This window comes from Pseudoliparis swirei, chromosome 5 (assembly GCF_029220125.1).
Source record: "Pseudoliparis swirei isolate HS2019 ecotype Mariana Trench chromosome 5, NWPU_hadal_v1, whole genome shotgun sequence".
Lineage (NCBI taxonomy): Eukaryota > Metazoa > Chordata > Actinopteri > Perciformes > Liparidae > Pseudoliparis > Pseudoliparis swirei.
The window spans coordinates 11,595,235-11,612,428 of record NC_079392.1 but is presented as its reverse complement, the minus strand read 5'-3'; positions in this window follow the sequence as shown (position 1 = coordinate 11,612,428).

The following is a 17,194-nucleotide window of genomic DNA, read 5'->3' as shown; positions in this document are numbered from 1 at the left end:
GCGGCACCCACAACAACTGCGGCACCCACAACAACTGTGGCGCCCACAACAACTGCCGCACCAACAACAACTGCGGCACCCACAACAACTGCCGCGCCCACAACAACTGCATCACCTACAACAACTGCAGCACCCACAACAACTGCAGCGCCCACAACAACTGCATCACCTACAACAACTGCAGCACCCACAACAACTGCAGCGCCCACAACAACTGCCGCACCCACAACAACTGCATCACCTACAACAACTGCATCACCTACAACAACTGCATCACCCACAACAACTGCAGCGCCCACAACAACTGTAGCGTCCACAACAACTGCATCACCTACAACAACTGCAGCGCCCACAACAACTGCTGCACCCACAACAACTGCAGCACCCACAACAACTGCAGCACCCACAACAACTGCAGCGCCCACAACAACTGCTGCACCCACAACAACTGCAGCACCCACAACAACTGCAGCGCCCACAACAACTGCTGCACCCACAACAACTGCAGCGCCCACAACAACTGTGGCACCCACAACAACTGCCGCACCCACAACAACTGCAGCGCCTACAACAACTGCCGCACCAACAACAACTGCGGCACCCACAACAACTGCATCACCTACAACAACTGCAGCACCCACAACAACTGCAGCGCCCACAACAACTGCCGCGCCCACAACAACTGCCGTGCCCACAACAACTGCATCACCTACAACAACTGCAGCACCCACAACAACTGCGGCACCCACAACAACTGCCGCGCCCACAACAACTGCAGCGCCCACAACAACTGCAGCGCCCACAACAACTGCCGCGCCCACAACAACTGCAGCGCCCACAACAACTGCAGCACCCACAACAACTGCAGCGCCCACAACAACTGCAGCGCCCACAACAACTGCAGCACCCACAACAACTGCCGCGCCCACAACAACTGCATCACCTACAACAACTGCAGCACCCACAACAACTGTAGCGTCCACAACAACTGCATCACCTACAACAACTGCAGCACCCACAACAACTGCAGCGTCCACAACAACTGCTGCACCCACAACAACTGCAGCACCCACAACAACTGCAGCGTCCACAACAACTGCTGCACCCACAACAACTGCAGCGCCCACAACAACTGCAGCGCCCACAACAACTGCTGCACCCACAACAACTGCAGTGCCCACAACAACTGCCGCGCCCACAACAACTGCATCACCTACAACAACTGCAGCACCCACAACAACTGCAGCACCCACAACAACTGCAGCACCCACAACAACTGCTGCACCCACAACAACTGCAGTGCCCACAACAACTGCTGCACCCACAACAACTGCAGCGCCCACAACAACTGTGGCACCCACAACAACTGCAGCGCCCACAACAACTGCAGCGCCCACAACAACTGCAGCGCCCACAACAACTGCAGCACCCACAACAACTGCAGCGCCCACAACAACTGCCGCGCCCACAACAACTGCATCACCTACAACAACTGCAGCACCCACAACAACTGCAGCACCCACAACAACTGCAGCGCCCACAACAACTGCAGCCCACAACAACTGCAGCGCCCACAACAACTGCAGCGCCCACAACAACTGCAGCGCCCACAACAACTGCAGCACCCACAACAACTGCAGCGCCCACAACAACTGCCACACCTATAACAACTGCAGCAGCCACAACAACTGCAGCGCCCACAACAACTGCAGCACCCACAACAACTGCAGCGCCCACAACAACTGCAGCACCCACAACAACTGCAGCACCCACAACAACTGCAGCACCCACAACAACTGCAGCGCCCACAACAACTGCTGCACCCACAACAACTTCCACACCCACAACAACTGCCGCACCCACAACAACTCCCATGCCGACAACAACTGCCATGCCGACAACAACTCCAGTACCAACAACAACTGCAGCACCTACAACAACTTTGTTTACCACTACAACTGCTGAACCCACAACAACTGCAGCGCCCACAACAACTGCAGCACAACAACTGCATCACCCACAACAACTGCAGCACCCACAACAACTGCAGCGCACAACAATTGCAGCCCACAACAACTGACAGCACCCACAACAACTGCAGCACACAACAACTGCAGACACCCACAACAACTACAGCGCCCAACAACAATGCAGCGAAACACAACAACTGCAGCACCCACAACAACTGCATGCCACAACAACTGCACCCCACAACATTTGCAACTGATACAACTGTAGCAACAACTGCAGCCCCACAACAACTGCATGCAACAACAACAGCCACAACAACACCTGTTGCAACAACTGCAGCCTCCCCACACAACACCTGCCCCCACAACAACTGCAGCACAGCCTCCAACAACTGCAACACCTGTTGCAACAACTGCAGCCTCCCACAACACACCTGTTGCCCACAACAACTGTTACAACAACACCTGCCACAACAACAACAACACCGACAACAACTGCAGCGCCCACAACAACTGCAACACCCACAACAACACCTGCAGCCACAACAACTGCAGCCTCCACAACAACTGCACCTGTTGCAACAACAGCCTCCACAACAACTGCACCCACAACAACTGCAGCCCCACAACACCTGTTGCAACAACGATAGCCTCCCCAACAACTGCAGCGCCCACAACAACTGCAGCCAACACCTGACAACACCTGCCCCCACGACAACACCTGTTGCAACAACGACAGCCTCCCCCACGACAACACCTGTTGCAACAACACCTACCCCCACAACAACACCTGCCCCCCCCACAACACCTGCAGCCCACGACAACACCTGCCCCAACAACACCTGCAGCAACAACGCCTCCCCACAACACCTGTTGCAACAACGACAGCCTCCACAATGACACCTGTTGCAACAACAACATCGTCCCCCACAACAACTGCAGCCCCACACGACAACCTGTTGCAACAACGACAGCCTCCCCCACGACAACACCTGTTGCAACAACGACAGCCTCCCCCACGACAACACCTGTTGCAACAACGACAGCCTCCCCCACGACAACACCTGTTGCAACAACGACAGCCTCCCCCACGACAACACCTGCCCCCACAACAACACCTGTTGCAACAACGACAGCCTCCCCCACGACAACACCTGTTGCAACAACGACAGCCTCCCCCACAACAACACCTGTTGCAACAACGACACCTTCCCCCACAACAACACCTGTTGCAACAACGACAGCCTCCCCCACGACAACACCTGTTGCAACCACAACAACACCTCCCCCACGACACCTGTGCCCACAACAACGACACCTCCCCGACAACACCTGTTGCCCCGACAACAATGCCTGCAACAACGACAGCCTCCCCCACGACAACACCTGTTGCAACAACGACAGCCCCCACGACAACACCTGCCCCCACGACAACACCTGTTGCAACAACGACAGCACCCTACGACACCTGTTGCAACAACGACAGCCTCCCCAACGACGACACCTGTTGCAACAACGACAGCCTCCCCCACGACGACACCTGTTGCAACAACGACAGCCTCCCCCACGACAACACCTGCCCCACAACAACACCTGTTGCAACAACGACAGCCTCCCCCACGACAACACCTGCCCCCACGACAACACCTGCACCATCTACAACACCTGTTGCAACAACACCTGCTCCCCACGACACCTGCTGCCCACAATCCCAACAACGACAGCCTCCCAACAACACCTGCCCACAACACCTGTTGCACAACACCGACAGCCCCACAACGACAGCACCTCGACCTCCCCCACGACAACACCTGTTGCAACAACGACAGCCTCCCCCACGACAACACCTGCCCCCACGACACCTGTTGCAACAACGACAGCCTCCCCCACGACAACACCTGCCCCACGACAACACCTGTTGCAACAACGACAGCCTCCCCCACGACAACACCTGCCCCCACAACAACACCTGTTGCAACAACGACAGCCTCCCCCACGACAACACCTGCCCCCACGACAACACCTGTTGCAACAACGACACTTGCCCCCACAACAACACCTGCCCCACGACACACTGCAACATAGCAACAACGACAACCTGTTGCAACAACAACAACACCTGCCCCAACAACAACACCTGTTGCAACAACAACACCTACCCCAACAACAACACCTGTTGCAACAACGACACCTTCCCCCACGACAACACCTGTTGCAACAACGACAGCCTCCCCCACCACAACTGTTGCCCCACAACAACTGCCACAACAACTCCACAACAACTGCAGCCCACAACAACTGCCCCCACAACAACTGCTGTTGCAACAACTGCAGCCCACACAACAACACCTGACAACAACTGCCTCCACAACAACGCCCAACAACTGCCCCACAACAACTGCCGCCCACAAACCACAACAACTGCACCCACAACAACTGCAGCACCCACAACTGCAGCAGCGCCCACAACAACTGCCACCCCACAACAACAACTGCAGCGCCGACAACAACTGCCATGCCCACAACAACTGCGGCACCCACAACAACTGCAGCACCCACAACTGCAGCGCCCACAACAACTGCCATGCCCACAACAACTGCAGCGCCAACAACAACTGCGGCACCCACAACAACTGCAGCACCCACAACAACTGCAGCACCCACCACAACTGCAGCACCCACAACAACTGCCATGCCCACAACAACTGCAGCACCCACAACAACTGCCATGCCCACAACAACTGCGGCACCCACAACAACTGCAGCGCCCACAACAACTGCAGCGCCCACAACAACTGCAGCAAACAACTGCCCCACGACAACAACTGCTGCCCACAACAACTGCAGCAACCACAACAACTGCGCCACAACAACAACTGCCCCACACAACAACTGCCCGACAACAACTGCAGCACCCACAACAACTCCGGCACCACAACAACTGCCCCCACAACAACTCCAGTGCCAACAACAACTGCACCCACAACAACTCCCAACAACAACTGCACAACAACAACTGCACCTACAACAACTGCCACCACAACAACCCAGCACCCACAACAACTGCAGCACCGACAACAACTGCCACAACAACTGCAGCCCACAACAACTGCAATCCACAACAACTCCAGCACCTACAACAACAACTGCAGCCACAACAACTCCAGCACCTACAACAACAGCGCACACAACAACTCCAGTACCAACAACAACTGCAGCACCTACAACAACTCCAGTGCCAACAACAACTGCAGCGCCTACAACAACTCCAACACCGACAACAACTCCAGTACCAACAACAACTGCAGCGCCCACAACAACAACTGCAGCGCCCACACAACAACTGCGGCACCACAACAACTGCAGCGCCGACAACAACTGCTGCCCCACAACAACAACTGCACACACAACAACTCCAACACCTACAACAACTCCAGTGCCAACAACAACTGCCGCACCCACAACAACTCCCATGCCGACAACAACTGCACAACAACTGTACAACAACTGCACCCACAACAACACAACAACTGCACCCACAACAACAACTGCAGCACCCACAACAACTGCAGCACCACAACAACACAACACCTACAACAACTGCTCCTACAACAACCTGCCCACAACAACAACTCCAACAACCGCCCACAACAACTGCCACACAACAACTGACAACAACTACAACAACAGCTCCATAACAACACCACAACTGCCGACAACAACTGCACAACACTGCAGCACAACAACAACTGCAGCTACCCACAACAACTGCAACAACAACTGCTCCCACACAACAACTGCCCCACAACAACTCCCATGCCGACAACAACTGCAATGCCGACAACAACTGCAGCACCCACAACAACTGCCCACACAACACCTACAACAACTCCAGTGCCAACAACAACTGCAACAACAACTGCAGCACCCACAACAACTCCAACACCGACAACAACTCCAGTACCAACAACAACTGCAGCACCTACAACAACTCCAGTGCCAACAACAACTGCAGCGCCCACAACAACTGCAGCACCCACAACAACTGCCACGCCCACAACAACTGCCACCAACAACAACTGCATGCCCACAACAACTGCGGCACCACAACAACTGCAACAACAACAACTGCCACCACAACAACTGCACCCACAACAACTGCAGCACCCACAACAACTGCCATGCCCACAACAACTGCAGCACCCACAACAACTGCCATGTCGACAACTGCCATGCCGACAACAACTGCAGCACCCACAACAACTGCCGCCCATACAACAACTGCAGCGCCTACAACAACTGCAGCGCCCACAACAACTGCCGCGCCCACAACAACTGCAGCGCCTACAACAACTGCAGCACCCACAACAACTGCAGCGCCCACAACAACTGCAGCGCCCACAACAACTGCGGCACCCACAACAACTGCCGCGCCCACAACAACTGCAGCGCCTACAACAACTGCTGCACCCACAACAACTGCGGCAGCCACAACAACTGCAGCACCCACAACAACTCCTGCTCCCACGACAACTGCAGCCCCCACCTGCCCCCAACCACCTGCCCCCACAACAACACCTGCCCCCACAACAACACCTGCTCCCACGACAACAACTGCGGCACCTACAACAACTGCAGCTCCCACAACAACTGCTGCACGCCCACAACAACTGCGCACGACAACAACCACAACAACGCACCTGCCCAACAACACCTGCCCCACGACAACACCTGCCCCCCACAACAACACCTGCCCCCACGACAACACCCGCCCCACAACACCTGCCCCCACAACAACACCTGCCCCACAACAACACCTGCTCCCAACACAACACCTGCTCCCACAACAACACCTGCCCCCACGACAACACCTGCTCCCACAACAACGCCCGCTCCCACGACAACACCTGCCCCCATGACAACACCTGCTCCCACAACAACACCTGCCCCCACAACAACACCTGCCCACGACAACACCTGCTCCCACGACAACACCTGCTCCCACGACAACACCTGCCCCCACAACACCTGCTGTCACGACGACACCTGCCCCCACGACAACACCTGCCCCCCCAACAACACCTGCCCCCACGACACAACACCTGCTCACAACACCTGCCCCACAACAACACCTTGCTCCCAACAACTGCTGCCCCACAACAACGCCTGCTCCCCCACAACACCTGCTCCCACGACAACACCTGCCCCCACAACACCTGCTCCCACGACAACACCTGCCCCCACGACAACACCTGCCCCCACGACAACACCTGCCCCCACGACAACACCTGCTCCCACGACAACACCTGCTCCCACGACAACACCTGCCCCCACAACAACACCTGCTCCCACGACAACACCTGCCCCCACCACGACACCTGCCCCCACCACGACACCTGCTCCCACAACAACACCTGCACCCACGACAACACCTGCTCCCACGACAACACCTGCCCCCACGACAACACCTGCTCCCACGACAACACCTGCTCCCACAACAACACCTGCTCCCATGACAACACCTGCCCCCACGACAACACCTGCTCCCACGACATCTGCCCCCACGACAACACCTGCCCCCACAACACCTGCTCCCACGACAACACCTGCCCCCACAACAACACCTGCTCCCACAACAACACCTGCTCCCACGACGACACCTGCCCCCACGACAACACCTGCCCCCACGACAACACCTGCTCCCACAACAACGCCTGCTCCCACGACAACACCTGCCCCCACGACAACACCTGCTCCCACAACAACACCTGCTCCCATGACGACACCTGCCCCCACGACAACACCTGCTCCCACAACAACACCTGCCCCCACGACAACACCTGTTGCAACGACAACACCTGCCCCACAACAACACCTGTTGCAACGACAACACCTGCCCCCACAACAACACCTGTTCCAATGACAACACCTGCCCCCACAACAACACCTGCTCCCACGACGACACCTGTTGCAACGACAACACTTGGCCCCACAACACCTGCTCCCACGACGACACCTGTTGCAACGACAACACTTGGCCCCACAACAACACCTGCTCCCACGACGACACCTGTTGCAACGACAACACCTGCCCCCACAACAACACCTGTTGCAACGACAACACCTGTTGCAACGACAACACTTGACCCCACAACAACACCTGCTCCCACGACGACACCTGTTGCAACGACAACACTTGGCCCCACAACAACACCTGCTCCCACGACGACACCTGTTGCAACGACAACACTTGACCCCACAACAACACCTGCTCCCACGACAACACCTGTTGCAACGACAACACCTGCACCCACAACAACACCTGTTCCAACGACAACACCTGCCCCCACAACAACACCTGCTCCCACGACGACACCTGTTGCAACGACAACACTTGGCCCCACAACAACACCTGCTCCCACGACGACACCTGTTGCAACGACAACACTTGGCCCCACAACAACACCTGCTCCCACGACAACACTTGCCCCCACAACAACACCTGTTGCAACGACAACACCTGCCCCCACAACACCTGTTGCAACGACAACACCTGTTGCAATGACAACACTTGACCCCACAACAACACCTGCTCCCACGACGACACCTGTTGCAACGACAACACTTGGCCCCACAACAACACCTGCTCCCACGACGACACCTGTTGCAACGACAACACTTGACCCCACAACAACACCTGCTCCCACGACGACACCTGTTGCAACGACAACACTTGACCCCACAACAACACCTGCTCCCACGCCTGTTGCAACGACAACAACAACACCTGTTGCAACGACAACACCTACCACAACAACACCTGCCCCCACAACAACACCTGTTGCAACGACAACACTTGCCCCCACAACAACACCTGTTGCAACGACAACACCTGCCCCCACAACAACACCTGCCCCCACGACAACACCTGTTGCAACGACAACACTTGCCCCCACAACAACACCTGTTGCAACGACGACACCTGCCCCCACAACGACACCTGTACATCAAGGTTATTAACATTTTTACTTGCTATAATCGGGTGCAGCCCTGGTTTCCTTTTTGCAATTCATATTTGTTGCAAACACTTTTATAACTGGAAATAGTTATACTTCAGTTGGTTCCTGGCTTGACACCACCTTTATTTTGAATTTAGTGTTTTAGAGTTGCCATTCACCCCTATAATACACCCCACTAATACTTACTTTCTTACTGAATCTTTGGATGTATCTTGAAGGAGGCTTTGGGGGCAAGACTGTGAACATATGAAAACTAGTTTTACCCATTTCTTTTTAGTAAATGTTTTAAAATGTAAGTAGGGAAATTAATCTCCACATGCTATGTTTTTTTATACCCACAGATGTTGCATTACTGGCCCTACAGATGAAGATATCTCTCGTTGGAGATGTTAGCAATGAAATCATCATCAAACATGTCGAAGAGGTATGTAAAACAGAATGTGTAAATTCGATGTTTTGTGAAGGCTTTTCAAGCTAAATGTATGTATGTAACATATACACATGATTAAGGCTGGGCGAGGGGAATGAGATGAATATCCTGATGTGTATTTTCTTTTTTTCTCTCACTTCAGTTTTTTAGAAAGCAGCTCAAGAATGGAACAGTTTACAAGATCAACGTGACAAACATTCAAAGGGTTAAAGTTCTCCAATAGAAGCTTCATGTGAATGTTTAAAGAGAGCAATTTAAGGTTAAGCTTGTAGAATTATTTCAACTTAAAGTCAATTGACTGTTTACATCAATTGTCTATTCCTATCTGTAAAGAGTCTTTCGACAGTTTTAGCATAATACCTCAAATATTGTTGTACTCTCCTGCAACAGTTTGGGACCGGGTTGCTTTTTTTTACAATTAAACTCGGAGAAATATAATGTTTTTTAAAAGGACCGGATACACCCGTCTGTGCTTAAAGTTCACTTTATCGCTGCAGACGAGCCTCACGCGCCGAACCCGCTGGGCTGGAAGCGCATTTCAGGGACAAAGTATGGGTCTTAAAACATATTCAACCTACTCAATCAACTCAATCTGTCACTTTAGGGGGAAATGACAACTTTTTTCAAGATGGCCGATAAGGTCGCCACAATGGTGGGGACGGCGAGTGAACAGGGGAATATTTGGCCTTAAAAGTACATTTCAGGCAACAACTCTGCCGGTAATATGGATCAAAATCAAGGCAGAATAGCCAGAGATCGCCAACAAAAGCTCTGAAAACCCTGCTTCCATTTCCAACGTCATATCTTTTTGATTTCTGCAATGACAGCGACCAAAACTAAGTTATGGAGCAGACCGGACATAACTAACACATGTCGGGTCACCGGCCTGTTGCAGATAAACAAGCTCAGGGCTCCCACTAATTCGGTGTAATGGTGAGATGTATTTTTATGCACTTAATGCCGGTCATATAATTTTATTACGTCAGATTTATTGCCGGTCCTTGAAAATATTGTCTGACACGAAACCGGTCCGTGGCTCAAAAAAGGTTTGGGACCGCTGCTCTACTGTGTATACAACCAATAGCTCAAAAGTACCACCCTAAAAGTTGTGTTTATTTTTCAAACAGAGAGGCTATGATTTGAGATTCAATCCCATCTTCTGCATCTTTATTGTCAAACTCCTTGGTCAACATGAGGATTTTTACTACATAATCCCTGAAAGGTATTCCCAAGAGTTGAATGTGCATTGAGTGTGCAAAGTCAAATGAGAAGCTCAAACCAAGCAATATGATCTGTCAAACAGGTTTTAACGGTGTAAATAATTTCCATTCTCTGTAACTGGAGCAGCAGCTACCAGGAAACACTCCACCCTGTCACAATGAATCAGGAAACGTCTCACATACACATTTGTATGACAACCATTGAACCGTGAAAAGGAGAAATGAATGGTCTGTCAGAGGTTGCTGATCAAATGCACATGTTCATTGAATATAAATATGTTTACATTGTGCCATCAATAATGAATTATTGAATGTATCTTCACCATATGAAAGCACTACTTGTTTGTTGTGTGCTATAAAACAATGCCTTGCAATATTTCAATCCAATAAAGGAATTCTATCAGACATTCTCTGTGGAAGTTCATTTTAAATTTTTGTTTTGTTATGTTGATGAAATGGGTTTGAGTTATTAATTAACGATTAACACTGAATTTAGGCCAGTATGTATCAGTCATTTCTTATTCCTTTACTGCAAGGGTTTGCATCATTTTAGTTGGGCTTTACTTTCAGACTACATGGGCATTAAATACTTTCTGGTTTTGCTTTGTTGTAACACTATATTCATGTCTTTTTTTTTTATGAATAAAGAGACATATTCAAAGAACGTATTTGTTGTATTCTTTCTTAAATCCTTAAAGAAACTTGTTAAACAGGTTTGAAGCTGTGACATCAAATTACACCAAAACCCAGCTCCTGTCCCAGTGAAACAGAATCATTACAAAACATTTGTCTTCTCGGCAAATGCTTATGGAAAAGTAGTCCGGCTTTCAGGTTTTTGCCTAAATCCTCTTCGTCAGACGTCAACCAGATGACTTTGTTGATTGATTGATTGATTGATTGATTGATTGATTGATTGATTGATAGATATATTTATTTGTCGTTTGCCAGAGTACAGGTACAAAAGCATCGAAATTACAAGAAAGGGTGGATGAAAGATTACAGCATAACATGAGGGAAGAAGAAGGCGAGAAAAAACACCAACCCCCCGACTATGCCCCGAGAGGGGTACAGTGTGGGAGCAGGAAAAAAACACCTTAGCACATAAGCACATACATTTAGACATAACTTGCAACGAGTAGGAAGGGGGGAGGGGAGGTAATCCAACAACTGGGTGATCTAAGCCCATCCATTGGGGGCAGAAGGTAACCAGCACCGACAAGCAGCCAGCCGTGTCCGGGCGCCAACTCAGCAGCGCCCGCACAGCCCCGCCCAGTCACACTGGGGTTAAAAGCAAGGCGGATGGGGGAGGGGGGTAGTGAATGCAATCAGTATTATTGAAAGTTCGTGTGCGTGTTCTGGTATGTCGCCCTCCCAGGCCACAACAGACAAAGTTCTCAGTCCGCAAGATGGTTTGCCGTTGCCATGGAGATAGCCTTGAAAGGTCCTGGGAGAAAGACAACCACAGGTGTCTGTGGATAGGGGAAGGAATGAGAGAGTCTCGCTTCAGTGATCTTCGGGGGAGTTGTTGTTCCAGTCACGGCCTTGGGCCCGTCCTGGTAGAGGGAGCCGAAAGCAGATAAGATTGGGATTGTTTGGTCTTCCAGTAGCTGCAATTCAATTTGCGCACCCACTATTCCTCCAATTTCCTCCCGTTTGCCAATAGGATTTCAAATCGATCCAATTTCATTTGCAGAGCCGTCAGCTTCTCCACGATGTTGTCATTCTGACGGTTTAATGCCAAAGTCTGAGTGCCAACAACTCTGCCCAACGTCAATCATGTCGGGCAGCCTTAGGGGCTTTTAACGGCTGTCTCCGTTTCCTTAATTTCCCGATAAGCCAGGGCAGCGCCAAATCCAAACAGCAGAAATCCTGTAATCAAAGTTCCGAATAGGTAGATGTCTTCAGCGTCCTCCACGGAGAGTGGTGCTAGGCACAAGACCCGCCACTTCCCCCACGCGTCCATCGTGTATCCAGCAACATTCGTCCCAGCAGGACAGGCAGGTTCCCCCGAACCCGAGCTTCTCGTCGAGAAGATGGTGTCAATTGCGTTTAAGGACCAGTTGATTACGTCCATGGTTTTTAGTTCGAAGAGCGATGCGGAGAGAGTCTCTCAAGTATAGAGACAGACAAGACATGACGAGAGAAGCCAAGCAGGGAGGGGAAGGTCATGGGGAGGAGAGGGGGAGAAAAGTGCGACCGCCTTCGTCGAGAGCCAGAGAGCGTGAACTTTCAGCAGCCCGATGTCTTGTTCATCGGGCTGCTGAAAGTTCAGTTTAGTTTAGAATCAAAACATGATACCAGTATTTATTCTTTATAGTCAACATCATGCCTCTTAATTATATTAATACTGATTATATTGAACCACCAAAGGCAGAAACATGTTACATTTGTTTGATTTTGTATTTCTTGTATTTAATTTCTTGTTCTACATTTTTGGGGATTGAGGGAGAAACCTTAGGTTCAGGAGAAACCCCTTTTATGAATATGAAAATGTGCGAATGTTTCATTGTTTCTTTGTGCATTAAGACCACACATCAAGATCCCTATTAGCAAACCGCCTTGTACAAACCTCTTGGTTCACTGGACCCTCCTTCCTGCTCTAGCCATCTACACAGGAAACGCAAACAAGTGAGACTTTCGAGTTAATCGAATCTGAAAGAGACTCAGGAATCCAACACTGAAACCAAACCAGCAAGTGCAAAGGCTGGCACACATCCAACTTACCTCATACTCCAGAGCAAATGGACCAAGCAAGGAATGTTCCATGCCTCCATGCAGCACAAAGGAAGGTTTTTGCAAAAGACCTGACAGCTCTCCGAGTCAATAAAATGGTCTCCAAAAGCAGTGTGTTGCTGAAAGTCAGTCCAACCTTGGAGGAAAATCTCATCTGCGTTGGAGGCAGACAAAAGCACTCCAACCTCGCAACTGCAGAAAAACCCCCACCTGGAGACTTCTCGGACATGGACCTGTACACAAAGCAATGGAGACAAGTCCAAGCTCTTGCCAACCAGTTTTAGACCCGTTGGAGCCGTGAATACTTACCAGCCTTACAAAACAGACAGAAGTGGACATTGCCACATAGAAACCTTCAAATTGGAGATCTAGTTCTGCTCAGGAACAAGCAGGATGCCTGCAATTGCTGGCCTATGGCAAGGATTATCGCCCACGTTCCCTGGAAAAGATGGACATGTGAGAAAGGTTGAAGTGAAGAAAAACTGATCAAGGCAGTGTAACAACCTTTCTTAGACCAATTACAGAGACTGTTCTAAGAGTGGAATGTTTCTCCACGCTGCAACTTTGTAGTGACTTCACATAGGTGCGGCGTGGAGTGTGTCGCCTTCAGGCTTTTTCTATATTTGTTTCGTTCTTGTATTAATTTCAGAAGATAATTAATATCAATACGATTTGTTTGTTTCCGGTTAAATCACATCGGGTTAAACTACCTCCGGTTTGGTCACTTTGGGTTGAGCAGCAGCAGAGGACAGCATGCTTCACTGAGAAGCATCAAAGAGGCAATGCCTTTTTACCAATGCATGTTAAAAGAGGAAAGAGTAAAGTACATTTCAGAATCGTACTACGACTGTCTTCCTTGAACGTTGGTTTAACTTGATGTTGAGTCAGAGTTTGGACACTCTTCACAGGAACATTATAACAATATTTTCCTTTTTCGAATTGAATTTGATCTCTTAGCCTCTGAGATGTAGTCGGAGATTTACCATCAATTAGATTCAGGATTATGACAAATAGGCATTTATTACGCTTATTGATGCGCAGTCTTACATGGATGTTGTATAACTCTCACAAAGCTAATATTCCCATTTGAAAAGCTGCAACAGGTGAATTCAGGTCATTGTCGTTTAAAAAATACAATTCATTGATTATCCAAATAGTTTTAGATCGACATATACTTTATAAATGATATCTCTCCCTAACCTCTTCTTAGTATCTTACCTGCCCCTGGCTATAGAGCGCTGCCTGATTGTACAGGGGACCTGGGTGCATGAGGGCCAGGGGTTCTAGGTCGACTGAATGGATGGACCCTGGAGGCCACGAAGGTGAAGGTGGAGGTGGTGTTCAATCACCAACCATATCACGGAGGATGTCCAACAGGTCGTCATGGTCGTCCCGGTCTAGTGTTAATAAACTCTCCAATACAATTAATTGACTAACCAAATAGTTCTAGATCGACATATCATCTATGGACTAATCCTTTCAGCTCTAAATTATATCTCTCCCTAACCTAAAAATCTGAATTAAAATGAATATGCTGTTATTTAGGCCACAACATGTCTTCTGGTATAAAATTAAAAGGGAACAGTATTAAGTATATGGAAGCTAAAATATGACGCTGCTGTCAGGCTGCACAACTTGCGGTAGATCACTAAAACACTTAAACACACTCAACACTTTATGCTGGACACTGACAATTCACTTTAATCACTACCTTGTACATACATTTTGTATTCCTCTGTATATTTATCATTGTATTTTGTGTTTTATTTTTTACTACTGCTCTAATGAGCACCCGCTGCTGTGATCCTGCAATTTCCCTACTGTGGAACTAATCTAATCTAATAGCACTACAGTACTATTCATTAATTTTTCTATATGAAAAAGAGAATGTTTCTTAAAGTTAAATATTTTAATACATTTGGAGTGGGTGAGGCTATAGTGGATTTCATATTTACATTGTGTTGTGTGTTTAGACCACAAAACAGGAGATTTCATTTTATGATTTTTGCTGGTGAAGATATGGCACAAAAAGTGGATGTTACAGTACTTTCCAGTGAGGGTGAGGCAACCTGTCCAATGACAAAATATGGATATGCTATGTACAATAATTAACAAACCAATTATGGAATTATTCAAATGGATTCTGGATTACTGAGTCTAATTTGGAGCAAAGTACTCATTAGAAATAATTTTCTTAATACAAGACCGTAATAGATATGAACAAATTACACCATTTAACACATTTCCAAAGCATCAAGTAGTCGGCCTCTCTTCAGCAACAAAGGGTTCCACACTGCGAATATAAAAAGGAAAACGACAAAGAAATATCTTTGTGAAAAATAAAGTGCTGCTAAAGAAAGATAACATTCCTCAAAAAAAAGAAAAACGCATTTATAAAAAAAAGAAATGTTGAACGAGTGATAGAGCAGACACCGACGGCGACTCGACCAGTTCGACTACATAGTTTATTTTCACCAGCTACTGAATACAGTGCAGCACACCCAAAGACAGAGAACTGGCAATACTGCAGAAGTCTAGGCACACAGCGAGCCTTGCAGCAAAGTGATATGCGTCCAGCTCCTTTGGACACTAAGGAACGATGGAGGTTTGACCCAAGACAGACGAGCACTTTCAGGATATTGAAAGCCTTCCAAAAGGCCGAGATTCCCTTTGGTCCCCGTTATGTCTTTTTGGTTGTTGTTGTTCTAGTTCTTTGAAATTTTTCTGAAGATGCTTCCTAGTCTTCGGACTGCTCTACAGGTATTATCGGCTCAGAAATAGTTAAAGTGAAGATCATCCGTTGACAGAAGCGTTCAGTCTGGATCAGGCCGACCTGACCTTAAACCGCTCCTCAGGGATGAGGCTGTAAAGGCTGAAGACTGAAGGCAGAGGAGGCTCTATTGTTTCAGAGGGGACCACGATCTCACGGATGTTACGTTTCTGCGAGACAGATTTATTTTTGGTTTTAGTAGCTGCGGATTGTGAATGCATACTTATCTCTTGCCACGGTAAAATGGATGCTATATTTATTCTACTCCGCTGCCAGGTTTTAGCACTCTGTTCCTCTCGCACAGATCCGTGTCAATATTCCTTTCATCAATTTTACTGCTAAAAAGGTAGTAGGGCCTAAAAATACATAAATGGTGGATTCATTTCTTGATATATCACTATCTTTGGGGACATAAATCTAAAACATTTTCTCTAAAAAAAGTATTTTATCTAACAATAAAAAAGTAAAATGTTGTCGAGCAAGAATAAAATAAACAACACCGTATAATGTGTGGAGCGCGAACTTCATACGGGAGATTTGAATCCTCAGATCAGTGCACTGATCGTCTGTGTATTCAGTAACTTCAAAAAGGTACAAATAAGTTATTTTACATCAGTGGCGTATTGGGACCATTTAGTTTTTTTAGGGCAGTGCCCCATCTGGTGGGGAGAGGCCGAGCTGTGCAGCATCTCCATTGCCACCGACTCTACAGTGATACCGCTTTACAGCATGATTTCGCACAGTGAACTGATCTCTACAGCAGCGGGGCGCCGAAACCAGATAGTGACGAACTGACTGTATGGTAACAGGCTACAAAGAACAGAGCAGAAGCACATACGAGTGAAAACAAAACGATTAGAAAAAAGGTAGTTTGGTTGATGCATAAACTCCTTTTCCTTCTTTAAAATATTTAAAAAACGCTCCCCTCTCCACACCGGGCGACATGGTGCCATTGAGTTGTTGGTTCTTTGTGTGACCTGAGAGGGGCAGCAGAGGATGTCATGTAGGAGAATAACACGAGGCTGTTTCTTTTGGTAAAACTGCCCGACATG